This window comes from Rattus rattus, chromosome 9 (genome assembly GCF_011064425.1).
Source record: "Rattus rattus isolate New Zealand chromosome 9, Rrattus_CSIRO_v1, whole genome shotgun sequence".
Classification (NCBI taxonomy): Eukaryota; Metazoa; Chordata; class Mammalia; order Rodentia; family Muridae; genus Rattus; species Rattus rattus.
The window spans coordinates 35,603,531-35,616,870 of record NC_046162.1 but is presented as its reverse complement, the minus strand read 5'-3'; the positions used below and the strand labels follow the sequence as shown (position 1 = coordinate 35,616,870).

The 13,340-nt window shown below is 49.8% G+C and overlaps 1 protein-coding gene and 1 long non-coding RNA gene across 3 annotated transcripts in view; one reads left to right on the top strand and one right to left on the bottom strand.

Moving 5' to 3' along the window:
• Fstl4 (follistatin like 4) overlaps positions 1 to 13,340 on the bottom strand; it is a 433,128-nt gene that overhangs the window by 58,286 nt on the left and 361,502 nt on the right. The gene's annotated exons all lie outside the window — the stretch shown is intronic.
• LOC116908672 overlaps positions 3,277 to 13,340 on the top strand; it is a 70,224-nt gene continuing 60,160 nt past the window's right edge. Inside the window, exons 1-3 of one of the 2 annotated variants that reach the window (XR_004389011.1) lie at positions 3,277 to 3,417; positions 3,712 to 3,783; positions 12,607 to 12,710. This is a non-coding gene — a long non-coding RNA (uncharacterized LOC116908672). Of the gene's footprint in view, positions 3,418 to 3,711; positions 3,784 to 12,606; positions 12,711 to 13,340 lie in introns of those variants that run through there. The other variant, XR_004389010.1, reaches the window with a different exon arrangement.

The following is a 13,340-nucleotide window of genomic DNA, read 5'->3' as shown; positions in this document are numbered from 1 at the left end:
GGACATAATGTTATGTTTCAAAGGGTGCCACCAATGCAAAGCTCTTGTTAAAAGGTTAGCCTGTCTGCATACCACTGCATTCTCCTTTTTTAATCTGTGTGTGTGTGTGTGTGTGTGTGTGTCTGTCTGTCTGTCTGTCTGTCTGTCTGTTGATAGGTATGAGTGTGTGTAGGTACTCATACCATGGCAAGTCTGTGGAGGTCAGAAGACAACCTCAGGGGTTGGTCTCTGCCTTCCACCTTGTTTGAGACAATTTTCTCTCATTGTTCACCTCTGTGTACACCAGAGTAGCTGGCCTTCTGGGGATTCTCTTGACTCAGCCTTCCTTCTTGCATTGGAGAATTATAGAGGTGCACTGTGACATCTGGTTTTATGTAGGTTCTGGAGATCTGACCTCAGGTTCTCATAGTTGTGTGGCAAGTACTTGACCCACTGAGCCATATCCTCAGTCCCCACCCCAATAATTGGGAGACTTGGAGGGTGCACGGAGGCTCAGTACAATCCTGCTGAAAGATTTCAGTAGTAGGTGAGTGAAGTCAGGTGCTTAGGTCTGTAGGAGCAACCTCTGTTCATATGGACTTTCCTTGGGGTGGATGCACTCTTCATGTGACCTGGGTGTCACCAACGGAGGTATGGTCACTAGGTGACAAACTCTGGTGTCACTCCTTCGATGGGCACAATGTGAGGATGATAAGTGCATGTCCAAGGTCTCCAACACCCTAGACTGTTTACAGAATGGAACTGCCTGGGCTCTGTTCAGGGATGGTGTTTAGGTGATATTCATTCTCTCTCTCTCTCTCTCTCTCTCTCTCTCTCTCTCTCTCTCTCTCTCTGTGTGTGTGTGTGTGTGTGTGTGTGTGTGTGTGTGTGTGTGTGTGTGTGTGTGTGTGTGTGTTCTGTGCTGGGAATAAGACCCAGGTTTGGACATCCTCTTCCTCTGTTCTCTCCATCAGAGAACTGTCATGCTGGGCTCTTTTCAAGTACCTGTTGAAGCCTTGCTGACTTGAGGCTGGGGCTGGGTTATTCTAGAACATGTTATCTTGACACCGGCTTTGAGTACCAAGGTGTAGCCAGCCTAGGTAGGGGGTTTGCTCCAAAGCCACACTAGAGGGCACTTGGATGCATCCCGCTTCCATAAGCACAACCGGTTTCAGTTTTTCTGCTGTTGTCCCCATTCCTCTCGCTTGCCTCATTTTGGGATTGGCAATAAACGTATTAGCTAATTACCCATAGAGTCATAGGTAATTTACATTTTCAGTTGACTTAGGAGGCTTGGTGTTGCTTCACTCTTCATTACAGTTTAGTTGTCAAGCTGTGGTCTCCAGTGTAAACAAACATCTTTTTGAGTTGCATTCAGACAGAGACCAGACCTGCTTTTATTACCTTTGTGTCCTCAACACTTCATACAATGCCGGGCACACAGAGTGACTGAATAAATAATTTTATGCAGGCGAAGGATTCCTGCGTGTTCAGCTATTCTTTACTGAACACCTACTACCTGCCAAGATGTGGTGGGAACGAACTAGCAAGCAGAACAGGCCCGGTGCCTGCCAAGCCAGAGCTCACAGAGATGAGTCTTGAATGTGGGGGTGGGGTGGGGGTGGGGTTAGGACGACTATCTGTGGATGCAGGGTGAGCTTCTTGGCTCCCACAGTTCTCCCCCCTCTCTCTTCTTCTTCCTCTCTCTCATCTTCCCTCCCCTCCCCTCCCCCTCCCTCCCCCTCTCTCCTTCCCCCCATCTCTGTGCTTGGGGATGCTTCAATGAGTTAGGCCACCCCATGTGTCTCCCACTCCTTGCTTTGTCCTCTCTTGGAGGATAGAAATACCTCTGCTCAGGATATGTGCAAAGGTGTGAGCTAAGCACGTTACTCAGTGGTTAGGATAGTCGCTTCAAACAGGCGGCAGAGCCCATGTTCAAACCACAGCCCTACGAAAACAGCGATACTGGCAAGCATCACCTGCCTATTGCTTGGCGGCATTAGGGGAAGGGACATTAAAAAGTATCTTCTGTAATCACAGGCCACTTACTCTGCACTTCGGGAAGTGCGCTGGGTCTCTAAGATTGGGTGCAGAATTCTGGATGGAGAGAGAGGAGCAGACATTTCTATACCCCCAGGAAAGGCTGTTGTGTGTCCTTTCCTGGTTCCTTAGTGTTCACCCCACCATTTCTCTTCCAGTCAGGGGAGCCCATATGATTAGATGTTGTCATCCAGTCAAAGGCTTGAGTAGAACAACCAGGAAGAGAGGCCACTGAGGTAGGATGTTGGCCGTGATGATTACTATTGACTGGTTAATAGGCAGGGTCTAGAACCATTCGGTCATGTCTTTGAGGGATTATTTAGATTGGTTTAACAGAGATGGGCATGTATGGCTGTGGGAGGGACTGTTGCCTGGGCTGGGCTCTTAGGATGCATGGAAAGGAGAAAGAGAACCGAGAGTCAGCATTCACCTTCCCTTCCTCATTGCCCACGCAATGTGATGAGTGACCTCTGACTCCTGCTGCCAAGGTGGACCGTTCCCTGGAATTGTGAGCCGAAATAAACCTTTCCTTCCTTCCTTCCTTCCTTCCTTCCTTCCTTCCTTCCTTCCTTCCTTCCTTCCTTCCTTCCTTCCTTTCCTTCCTTTCCTTCCTTCCTTCCTCCCTCCCTTTTATCAGTGTATTTTGTCCCGGAAACAAAGACAAACAATTCATACACTGGCCCTTCCTGGATCTTAAAACTCCTGACTTTCAGAATGAGACGGATACTGTTAGTCTTTCTAGGTCTCCTGGGACTCCAGCCTGTCACCAGCAGAGAGCTTGGGACTGGTCGGCTTCTAGAATGGTGTAGACCAGTTCCCCACTCAGAATCTGTGTCTGTCTGTCTCGCTATCTCAGTCTCTACTGCTACCTCCAGTTCCTGTTGACTCTGTTTTTCTGGAGAACCCTGATTAATGAAGCCGTTATCCACACTTCGGCCTCCCGCTGCAGAGACCCCGTGACAGCCAGGCAGAAGTGGGAGTGAGGACCATGGTCTCCTCGACTCTGTTGGAGGTGAGCTGCCCAACCCCATCAGACTTGATGAGGGTGGCAAACTCAGCCTTACTGTGGCATACTACAGGGATTTGGAGGCTTCTATAGCAGATGGCGTTTTAATTACCTACCACACCCCCTTGGAAAAGAAGGAACACAAGTTAATGTGCTTCTACTGAGGGAACAGCAGGGTGGTGTGGGCGGGACCTGAAGCCAGCAGCAGGTCAAGAAGCCTTGGAACAGCTTCGCACTCAGGAGATCCACTTTCTGTTCTAAGTCTTCTCTGCTGCGAGGTGGTTCTATTACCCCACATTGTCACAGACCCCCTGTCTATGGAGGATGTCAGAGGGGTAGGGAAAACACACAGAGGAGATGGGGCCACAAGCATGATGGATATGAAGAAAAAGGTGAGGGGGGAGAACAGAGGAGGGGGTCTCTTGCCTTCCCTGGCTTGGTGGATGGATTCTGGATCAACGGTAGTTAGAGGGAGACCTGAGACTTGAAAGGTGAAGAGACTGGGGAAAGGACATTTTTCATTTTGAAGATCTTAGATATCCCAAGGTGGCCCAGAACTTTCTATGTCGTTGAGGATGAGCCTGAACAGTTTGTCTTTGAGGGGGTGTATTTCATTTTATATTTATTATTATTATTATTATTATTATTATTATTATTAGTGTGTGTGTGTGTGTCTGTCTGTCTAGGATAACTTATAGGAGTTGGTTCTCTCCCTCTACCACATGGGTCTCAGGAATCCAACGCAGGACCAGGCTTGCGTAAGTGCCTTTCACCACTGATGAGCTATGCCAGCCTTTGAACGTGACCTTCTCCTCCTGTCTATAATTCCAGTTCAGTGCCGGGATCATAGGCATGTAATATGACTCACTCACTATGCAGTGCCAGGGATTGAACTCAGGGCTTTGTACATGTTAGGCAAACAGCCTACCAACTGAGTTATCTTTATGCCTTAGAAGGACACTTTAGAGGAAAGAGTTCAAAACTCCCAAGTTGAGGTGTGTGTGTGCGTGTGTGTGCGCATGTGCATGTGCGTGAGTGTGCATGTATGTGTGTGTGTATGTGTGTGCGTGTGTGTTTGTCGGCACTAAAGTGCTCTGGGAACTAAGTTAAAGGCCGGTGTGGCTGACATGGCAGGGTGTGTGACACAGTTGCAGGTGGGCAGGAAGTGACTGGGTGGAACAGAGTTGAGGTAAGGTCTAATGGCTTTAAAGTGATGGGAAGTGTCAGGGAATTAATTTTTTTCCCTTCTTCATGGGTGCTGGGTGCATGTGTGTACACACATGTATGAACATGCATGTGGAATCCTGAGGTTGATGCTGGAAATCTTCAATTGCTCTTCCACCTTAATCACTGAGGCAAGGTCTCTCAATCAAACCCAGAGCTCACTGATTTGGCTAGTCTTGCTAGTCGGCATGTTCTGGGGATTCCCAGTTCTACTTTCCAAGGCTTATGAACGGGCAGGCCTCCACTCCCCCTGGCATTTTACCCGGGTTCTCTGGATCAGGGAACTCCAGTCCTTACCTCACACTGTGTAGCAAGCACTGAAACCATCTTCCCAGCAGTATAGGGAGGTTTTAAAACCAGGAAAGGACCTTGCCTAATTCACAGGTGCTAAAGCATTACTCTGGTAGTTGTGTGGCTAAGGTCATTTTGTAGGAAGAGGAGAGGATTTGGAAAAGCACAGAGGCCCAGGCAGGAAGCAGCTCGGCAGTTCAGGGGACAGTGAGGATAGGACTAGGCTCAGAATGAGCTTGGATGAGGTGCCAAGAAGGGTCTCCTGAGGTCCCACCATATCCCTGAGGCAGGACAGATGAAGAAGGGAACTCCAGAATAGAGACTCCCTTTTCCCCCTTAGCCTATGACCCCGCTGGCTTAGCTGATAGCCTTCTATATCTTCCCAAGCACAGTGAGAAAAGAAGAAGATTCAGCCAGGCCCTTGGCTTCTGGAGTGAAGAAGCAAGCTTTGAGGGGCCTTTCTCAGTGGCAGCCTTCTGTGAACCATCATGTAGGAGAAGAGATGCCTCTATGGGTCAAGTCCCTCTCCCCTCTCTGTGTGTCCTGAGGCAAGGGTACCCAGAAGGAGCCCCCTCTCCCCTCACCTTCCCTGGCTGCCTGACTCCATTTGACCTCTACCCAAGGTCCAGGCTTGCTTCTTGCATGCAAAGGGGGTGAAGCCATGGCAGAAGGGGTTATGAATAAACATAGCATGCTTTCTGGTTAATTATCCTCCAGAGGATGCTCAGTCATGGCTGCACTTCGTAACTAGGCATCAGCAGTCTGTTTTGGAGAGCGGTTTGCACTTGGTTCTGATGCCAGCTTTCTCCACACCGCCCGTGGACACCAGCTGAGGGGCTCCAGGCCCTTGGATCTTCTGCCAACTCCCTCATTTATTCATTTAGTTTTGTAAAGTTTGTTTTATTTAGTGTGTGTGTGTGTGTGTGTGTGTGTGTGTGAATCTTCAGGAACCATTCACCTTGCTTATTTACTAAGACAGGGTCTCGCATTGGCTTGGGGCTAACCAAATAGTCTAGTGTGGCTGCCCAATGAGCCCCAAGGATCCTTCTGTCTCTGTTTCCCTCCAGTGCTAGGATTATAGAGGCATACCGTTATGGCTGATTTTTGTTTTTGTTTTTGTTTTTTGGTCATCTGGGTTCACATACCATGCCAACTTTTTAATGCATGTTCTGGGTATTGAACTCAGGTCCTCAGGCTTGTTTGGCAAGCACTTCACTGACTGAGCCATCTTTCCAGTCCCTATTCGTCTCTAGGTTGCTGGGGCTGCCAGAGACAGATCTGGAACCCTAACAACTTCAGTAAGGGAGGAGGTTGGAGCAGAGCTGGCCCTGTGGTGACAGACTGGAAGGAGCTTGGATTTCATTTGGAAGTCACAGGAGGACTTCAGACAGGTGCCAGAGGTGCTCTGAAATCCCCAGCTGTGTTAATAGGACACCCTGGTGGCAGCTTCCTAGGCAGGTTAATCCCTTGATATCAGGGAGTCACAGGGCCCTCCAGCATCCCCAGCATAGGGAACAAAGATACCTCTCTCCAAAGTCCAGACTGTTGTCCCCTCAGACTTCACAGTCACATCTGCATTATGTTCTTCTTCTTAGAGCCGCCGAGGCAAGAACCAGGCTGGCTTGGGCAGCTTGTCAGGAGGAGGCTCTGCTCACTGTTTATGTGAAGAGGACAGTGAACTGACAGGAGGCTGGTGTGGTGGTGCCAAGGGCTTTGGCTAGACCGTGAGTGATTGTGAAGCTGACAGTCTGGGTCATCAGCTGGAGGTGGATTGACTGAATGATGATAGATGAGAACTGGGGATGGATAGGGAGAGAAGATCTGAAGCTGATTACCGAGCTGGGGGCTGAAATCCCAGCTGGGCGCTGGGCTATTTGTTGAGTGACTGAGAGAAGATACAAAAGATGGAATCAGGAACTGCTTTTAGCAGAGGTAGGTGGATGGGGACTGAGCTGTATGACCTCAGCCTAGGGCTCAGGGGAGAGGTGGTCTAGGCTAGGATGCAACCTTGCAATGCATCCACACTCAAGAGATGTTTGAAATGGGATCCCTAGGAGAATGTGAAGAAAACAAGGGGCTGGAAGGTTGAGGACTGGTACTCACCAGTGTACCTCAGGCTGGCTTCGAACTCTTAATCCTCCTGTCCCAATCTGAAGAGGCCCGTGTCACTACACCCAGTCCCCGGAGCTTTACGACAGAACAGATGGTAGGCGGGACATGATATTAGGAAGTGGAATGGAGGGTGGGGAGAAGAGGCAGGACCCTTCAGTCTACGTCTGTGGTTCTCAACTAGTCCCCGTGTTTTGGTTGTCTCAATGAGGATGGTGAAGGGAGAAGGCAGTTTCCTGTTGGCCTCTATAGAGTGATGGCCAGGAATTGTATACTACAAGGTGCATGAGAGTCCCCACAACAAGGAGATCTGGCCATGATGCCAGCAGTGGCACCATTTGGGAACCACGGCATACTTCAACATCAAGACGTAAGCACACATGTTTTCTTTGCTAGAGGAGGCTTTCTCTCCCTAGGCAGGAGGCATTGTTCCCTTCAACCACCCAGTCTGCTCGGGAGCTGCCCTGAATGGAAGAGTGACTGCCACCCCTTTCAGAGATGCCACAGACCTCTGCTGATACCTTTCTCCTGGAGAGGCAGTCCCTGTGTCGAAAAGTCCTGGGACATGGGGAGGGGGTTCTTCTCCTCGTGTGGGGATCTCGATCTCCCCCCCCCTCTCTGCCAGCCTCTTACATCTATCTTTGAGAAAGAAAGGCCTGTGATATACATTTTGTCCAAGGACAAGTCTCAGTAAGAAAAATGCCCCTGGATCCCTCTCCCAAGACCCTCCACCATCTGTCAGTTTGGAAATCTCTGCATCTTGACCCATGGCAAATTATTCTTTGGCAGCAGTGCCATGCGGTGTCTGTTTTAGCTTGCGCACACACAGGGCTGCTGGCCAGCTGAGTGAGCGGGCTATTTGAGAAAAGGAGGGTTGAGCCCCTCCCCTCCCTACCTCTCCCCATCTTTACAGTTATAGTCACCCCATCCTATGTCCCTCCAAATCTACTCTTTTCTCTCTATCGCCCCACAGTGGCTCCATGGCAGGACCTTGTTTCTCTGGAATATGGCGTTTTGCTCTGAGCCTCTCATGGGAAATCTGCCCTCCCCTGCCTGGCATTTAAGCTCCACTAACACCTCATCTCCCACTGTTCCTACTCAGATGGAGCCAAACTGAACTCTTGGCTATTCTCCAATGCATCCTGGGCTTTCCCCAGGCTCACTGACCATACTGGCACCGGTGAGCCCAGACATTTACAAATATTCCTGGTACATCTCTGCTCAAACCAGGGAAGCTGGCAGAAGGCCAGTGTGAACGTTCTAGGCTTTAGCTTCCTCTCTGCCATGCCCTTGCCCTACCCTGCTCCAGAGGGGGAAGCCCTTATGGCACTTGGCCTGGATTCTATTGGTGAACTATGAGCAGGGTGAGCCCTAACTCCCCCAAAGCTTACAAAATCTGAAAAATTCCAGCCATCACATAAGTAAGAGTGAAACCATAGTTCAAAACATTATTTGGCAGCGCTAGTTTGGAGAAGTGGCCTGCTGTCCATCACACGCCAGGGAGGAATGGTGTGTACATCCAGGACTCACATGCATTCAGGACTTACAGGTCCACAGGAGTGGCCTGACATGTGGGCTGCTCACAATCCTGCATGGCTGACCATCCTGGTCTGATGTCCCCACGCTGGGCTGTTCCCCATGTGGGGGAGTGGACGCAGAGCTGCAGAGAGCAACAGGCAACAGTGGTGGGATCAACACCCCAGTGGGATTTGAGACTCGTTAGCTTGGGACTGAGTGCTGTCACCAGTGTCCCTGACACGGCTTGCCCTTCCTAGCAGTGGAGGATCAGTTTCTTAGGGCCCCTGCATTTTATGGGAAGCTGTGGTATGGCTTGCCTTTGAGGTTAGACCGAGCAGTCTCCTGCTCTCCCAAGAATGCTGCACGGGTTCCCAGAGCAGCTGAAGCAGAAGTCAGCTGACAAAGGGCTCCCCTGACAGGAAGGCTGCAGGTCCTGGTCAGAAATCCTTGTTGGGGTTGGGGATTTAGCTCAGTGGTAGAGCGCTTGCCTAGCAAGCACAAGGCCCTGGGTTTGGTCCCCAGCTCCGGAAAAAAAAAAAAAAAAAAAGAAATCCTTGTTGGGAACCTACAGAGGTTTCCATGCTAAGTAGTCCAGGCTTGCCTGCTCCTCCTCCTCCCTCTCCTCTTCCTCCTTCTCCTTTTCTCCTCTTCCTCCTTCTCCCCCTTTTCCTCTTCCTCCTCCTCTTCTTCTTCCCCCTCCTCATCTTCTTCCTCCTCCCATCAGCCGTGCAGAGAGCATGGGTTGGGGACATCTGTCCATCTCACAGATGAGGAAACTGAGGCCAGATGATATGTCAGGTCTTGGAATGGATCCTTTCCACTGATGCCCAGGCTTGTGGGAGCACAGAAAGTATTGTGACTTAGTGTTTTCAGAGAGCAGCCTCCATGTACCCTGGAGCCAGGTGCCTTGGGATTCAGTGATTGTGGTTTCTCAGTTCCACCCCACCGCACATCTCACACGTGCCAAAGGTTCCCATGTGGCTCTGGGCGTGACAGGTGTTCAGCGTTTTATACTAGGCCATGGCCCTTGAAGCCCTGCGGATATTTTTAAAAGCTACTTATGCGTGTATATCAATAACACAACGACCTGAAGAACTCATCAAAAGACCTCCCCCAGCCCCTGGCCTGCACCGTCTCGTCTCAGGAGTAGGTGGGCTCACGGCCATGGCCTGTTCAGGTGTGTTCTTTCATCTCCAAAGCTGCTGGCATGACTGAGAAGTCAAATGATCCCAGGGTAGGTAGGATAGGCCAGGTAGGGGAAGTACTGGCCAACAACGGGGATGGTGGGTGGTGGCTGTCAGGGTGTGCACCAGCCCGCTCAGCTCTTAAACTGTGGGCATTGAACACAGGTCCTCGTGCTTGGATGACAAGCAGTTCACCAACTGAGCTATCTTCCCCAGCCAATCTTTCAATGTGGATAGAATCAGCACATTTTACTATGAAACGACAGATTTTAGTTCAGAAAGAAAAGAAAGGAGACAGAGACAGAGAGAGACAGAGACAAAGACAGAGGCAGAGAGAGAGTGTTTCTTTTCAGGGTGTCACTGTCTCGGGGTCTCTTGGTGATCACAGATGCAGTCTTCAAGGTCATCTGTTAATCCAGGTCCTGCTTTAGGCTTGGCTTCAACCCCTTTGCCCTGTTAGATCTATGCAGCCCCTCTCGCTGCCTTTGAGGTCTAGAAAATCCCACAAGGCATGCAGTGGGCCCTCTTTCATCTTCCTATGCTGCTGGCTGCAGGCCCGACTGCGTTTTGGGTTTTTATGAATATTGGTTTGGTGAACGCTGCGCTTGTGAAGCCTGCGGAGAGAAGGCTGGGATGGAGTGGAACCCAGCACTGCCTTCCAACTTCAGGGTGGAAACCCTTTGTGCTCAGAGCCTGGCTCTTCCCCTCGGTTCCTCTGCAGGTCTTTAATTCAAGTCAGCCTTCTCTGGTACTTCCTAACTCAGGGGAAACCCCCATGAGCCTACTCTGGCCCTTCCTGCGGGGTTCTGCCTCATTAGCTCCATAATCCAACACGAAGATGGAGAAGAGGAGCCGAGCCACTCTGCGAGTGATTTAACGGAACACTTTTATGACTATTGAAAATGAACACTGACCCCAGGTAAGAGGCGCTAAACAGGGTCTTTAAAGGCTTACAATCCATTCCCCTTGGATGGACTCTCCTCCGTAAATCACCGTGTTGTCAGTTTTACGGCGCTGTTCTAGCTACTGAGGCTACGGAACTGTGAAATGTCATATATATATATAAAATAAAATTAAGTTGCAGGGAGCGTGCATTAGCATTTCAAAAGTCTTCTGTTGTATCACGTTCCAGTCCTCTCTGTCAAGGGCCACCAGGATCCCATCCTCCCCATAAAGAGACTGCACGGAATGTATTAATGTTCATTCCCGAGCTGGCCTGGTGGTGAAGGGCGTAGTAATGATCACGGCCAAGTACATACTGGATTAATTCGATAGGACAATGAAATGGTCTCCTCCTCTGATAACAAAGCGGGGTTCCCCCCACCTCTCCTGCTGGCTCAGGGCAGTGGCTTCCAGAGTTTTGACAAATGAAAGTTTTTAGGGCATTTGTCTTGGAGACAAGTGAACGGTGAAATCCACTGAGATAAGAGGGTGTTTCAGGTGACAAGATCAGGATAGGAACCATTGAGGTGTGGCCATTCCCGCCCTAGCTTCTCCATCTGGTAGACTATAAGTCCCTCCTTGCTCACTGCCAATGCCCAGAACCAGTTAATTGCTTGGTACTGGATTGATTATATTGTGGTCTGAGTTTTAAATGTTTCCCACAGGGCCATGTGTTCTCCGGTTGTTGGCACTGTTGGGAGGTGGTAGAGCATTGGAGGCGGGGCCTAGTGAAGAGAGTTAGATCATGGGGGATATCATGAAGGGGATGCTGAGACCCCGGCATCTTCCTTTCTTTCGTTGTTCTCCAGCCTCTATGAAGTACATGGGTTTCCTCTGCTACTTGTTCCCATGGTAACGTTCAGTGCCTCAACAGGCCTGAAGCGATGGAGCCAGGAGACCAGGGGTTGAAACCTCTAATACTATGAACCAAAATAAGCCTTTTTTCATGTAAATTACATTTTTTCACCTCATCATATAATATACACACATAGATATTACAGCAACAGAAACTTGACTAACATTAACAGGTTAAGGTGTGACTTAACCTGAAGAGGGTGTGTTTCCCATAATGGGCTGGGTCTTTATGACAGGAAGCTTCTGGAAGCCACAATGCCCTTCCTCCGAGCTCAGACCCTTGGTTCTCTGAGGGGAGCTTCCCTGATCATTTAGAATTCCGCTGAAGCTGCTTTATGAGTGTGGCCAGCCGTGGGGCTGAGGTAGTATGACAGACAGAGACTGTGAAGGCTGAGGGGAAGCCCTGCCAACACCTGCTGACCTTTAAGAACCCTCTTGGTCTCCAGGGTAACTGTGGGAATGCGATTCCTTCCTTGGGCTCTGAGCTTGCCAGGTTGGGGGAGAAGAATTTAATGGCCCTGGCAGGTACTTACAACCCATAGTGTCCCCACCCCCACCCCTCACACCTAGCTCCCCCTAACCCTTAGACAATGGCAGCCTCATTTCTGTAACTTCTCAGAAAGCTGGCCTCTACTTCGGGAGCCTCAGACTTACTGGATCTCTGTGTATTCAAGGCACTTTCCGGGATCCATTTTCATTTGAGGAGATTTTTTACGGCTTTGTTTTAGGAAGCTCCAGACCCTTAGCCTGGGAAGGCACCCTGGAGGGGGGTCACCAGGGCATCACAGGGTGGAGAAGATAGCAGCAGACCTGCCCTGTACTTCCTGCCAGGCACGCCTGGGGAAATATATTCAGTATCAAGTCCAGCCAATGAGAGCCTGCTCTGAATTGAATTTTAACCTTAATGAGGTACAAAGTCCCTTCTGTTCTCTGTAATGGAGACCTTGAGAGGTTTTATCAGAGAGCGAAACACAACTTCTCAGTGTTTTCATGTTTCCCTAATAACGGCCCGAATCATAACCTGAATTTTTATGCAACTAATTATGGCTATGGATGGGGCATGAAAGATTTATATGATCAGAAAAGGAACGACCTGTGTTTTCTCTGGGCAGGTGGAGGATGAATTGTGTAAGGGAGGTAATTAGTTTTGTAGGTCATACAGGAGGTACCTGTGTGGTGCTGGCTGGTGTGGTCAGTGGTGGAGGGAGGGCGGGACGCTGATGACACCTTCCTGGGACGCTGTTCACAGCTGCTTTCCCCATATGACACCCACCTGCACTTTCCTAAGACCAATTTGGCAGATTCCACACTTGGGCTATGGGGCACAAGAGACATCTTAAAAACAAACAAAAGAAGGAAAGGGGGGGCCACCAAAAATTATAGTTCCTGAGATCGGCATGAAAGCCAGAATTCTTTCTCTCTCTCTATTTCTATTTATGTGTATATGTATGTGTGTAGGAGTATAGCCTGTGTATAGGTACTTGTGCACCTCAGAAGAAAGCATCAGATCCCCTGGAGCTGGAGTTACAGGCAATTGTGAGCCACCTCCCTTGGGTGCTGGGAACCAAGCAGCCATCACTCTTAACCGGTGAGCCATCCCTCCAGCTCCTAAAATCCCTTGTGTGTGTGGTGTATGTATATGTCCGTGCATATCGGTGTGCGTGCAGGTGGGAGTGTCTGTGTGGAGTCCAGAGGTTCCTGTGGCTGTGCTCCTTGATAGATCACCACCTTACTGTCTGTGACGGGGTCTGGCTCTCACTGAAGCTGGAGCTTATAGAGTTGTGCCGGCTGCCCAGTGAGCTCTGGGGATGTACCCATCTCTGCCTTCCCCCGCCCTGGGATTACAGATTTGTACCTCTTATACTTGGGTGCCGGAGGTACAAACTCAGGGTCTCAGATTTGGACAGTAGGTACTTAAGTCGCTTCCTATAAGCCTAACTTCCTTTTTCTTCTTTTCTGAGTCAGAGTCTTGCCATACAGTCTGAATTGGCTGGGAACTTACTCTCCTTCTGTACCCTCGCTCCATGCTGGGATTACAGGTGTGTGTAATTTGAATTTCTGCCAGAATCTGAATTTCTGCTCCCTTCCGTTTTAGTGAAACTTACAACAAGTGTTCACAGTTAGCACCCTGGCTGTACACACAGACACACCCACCTGCACACACACTGATAAACATGAACACATGTGGCCAG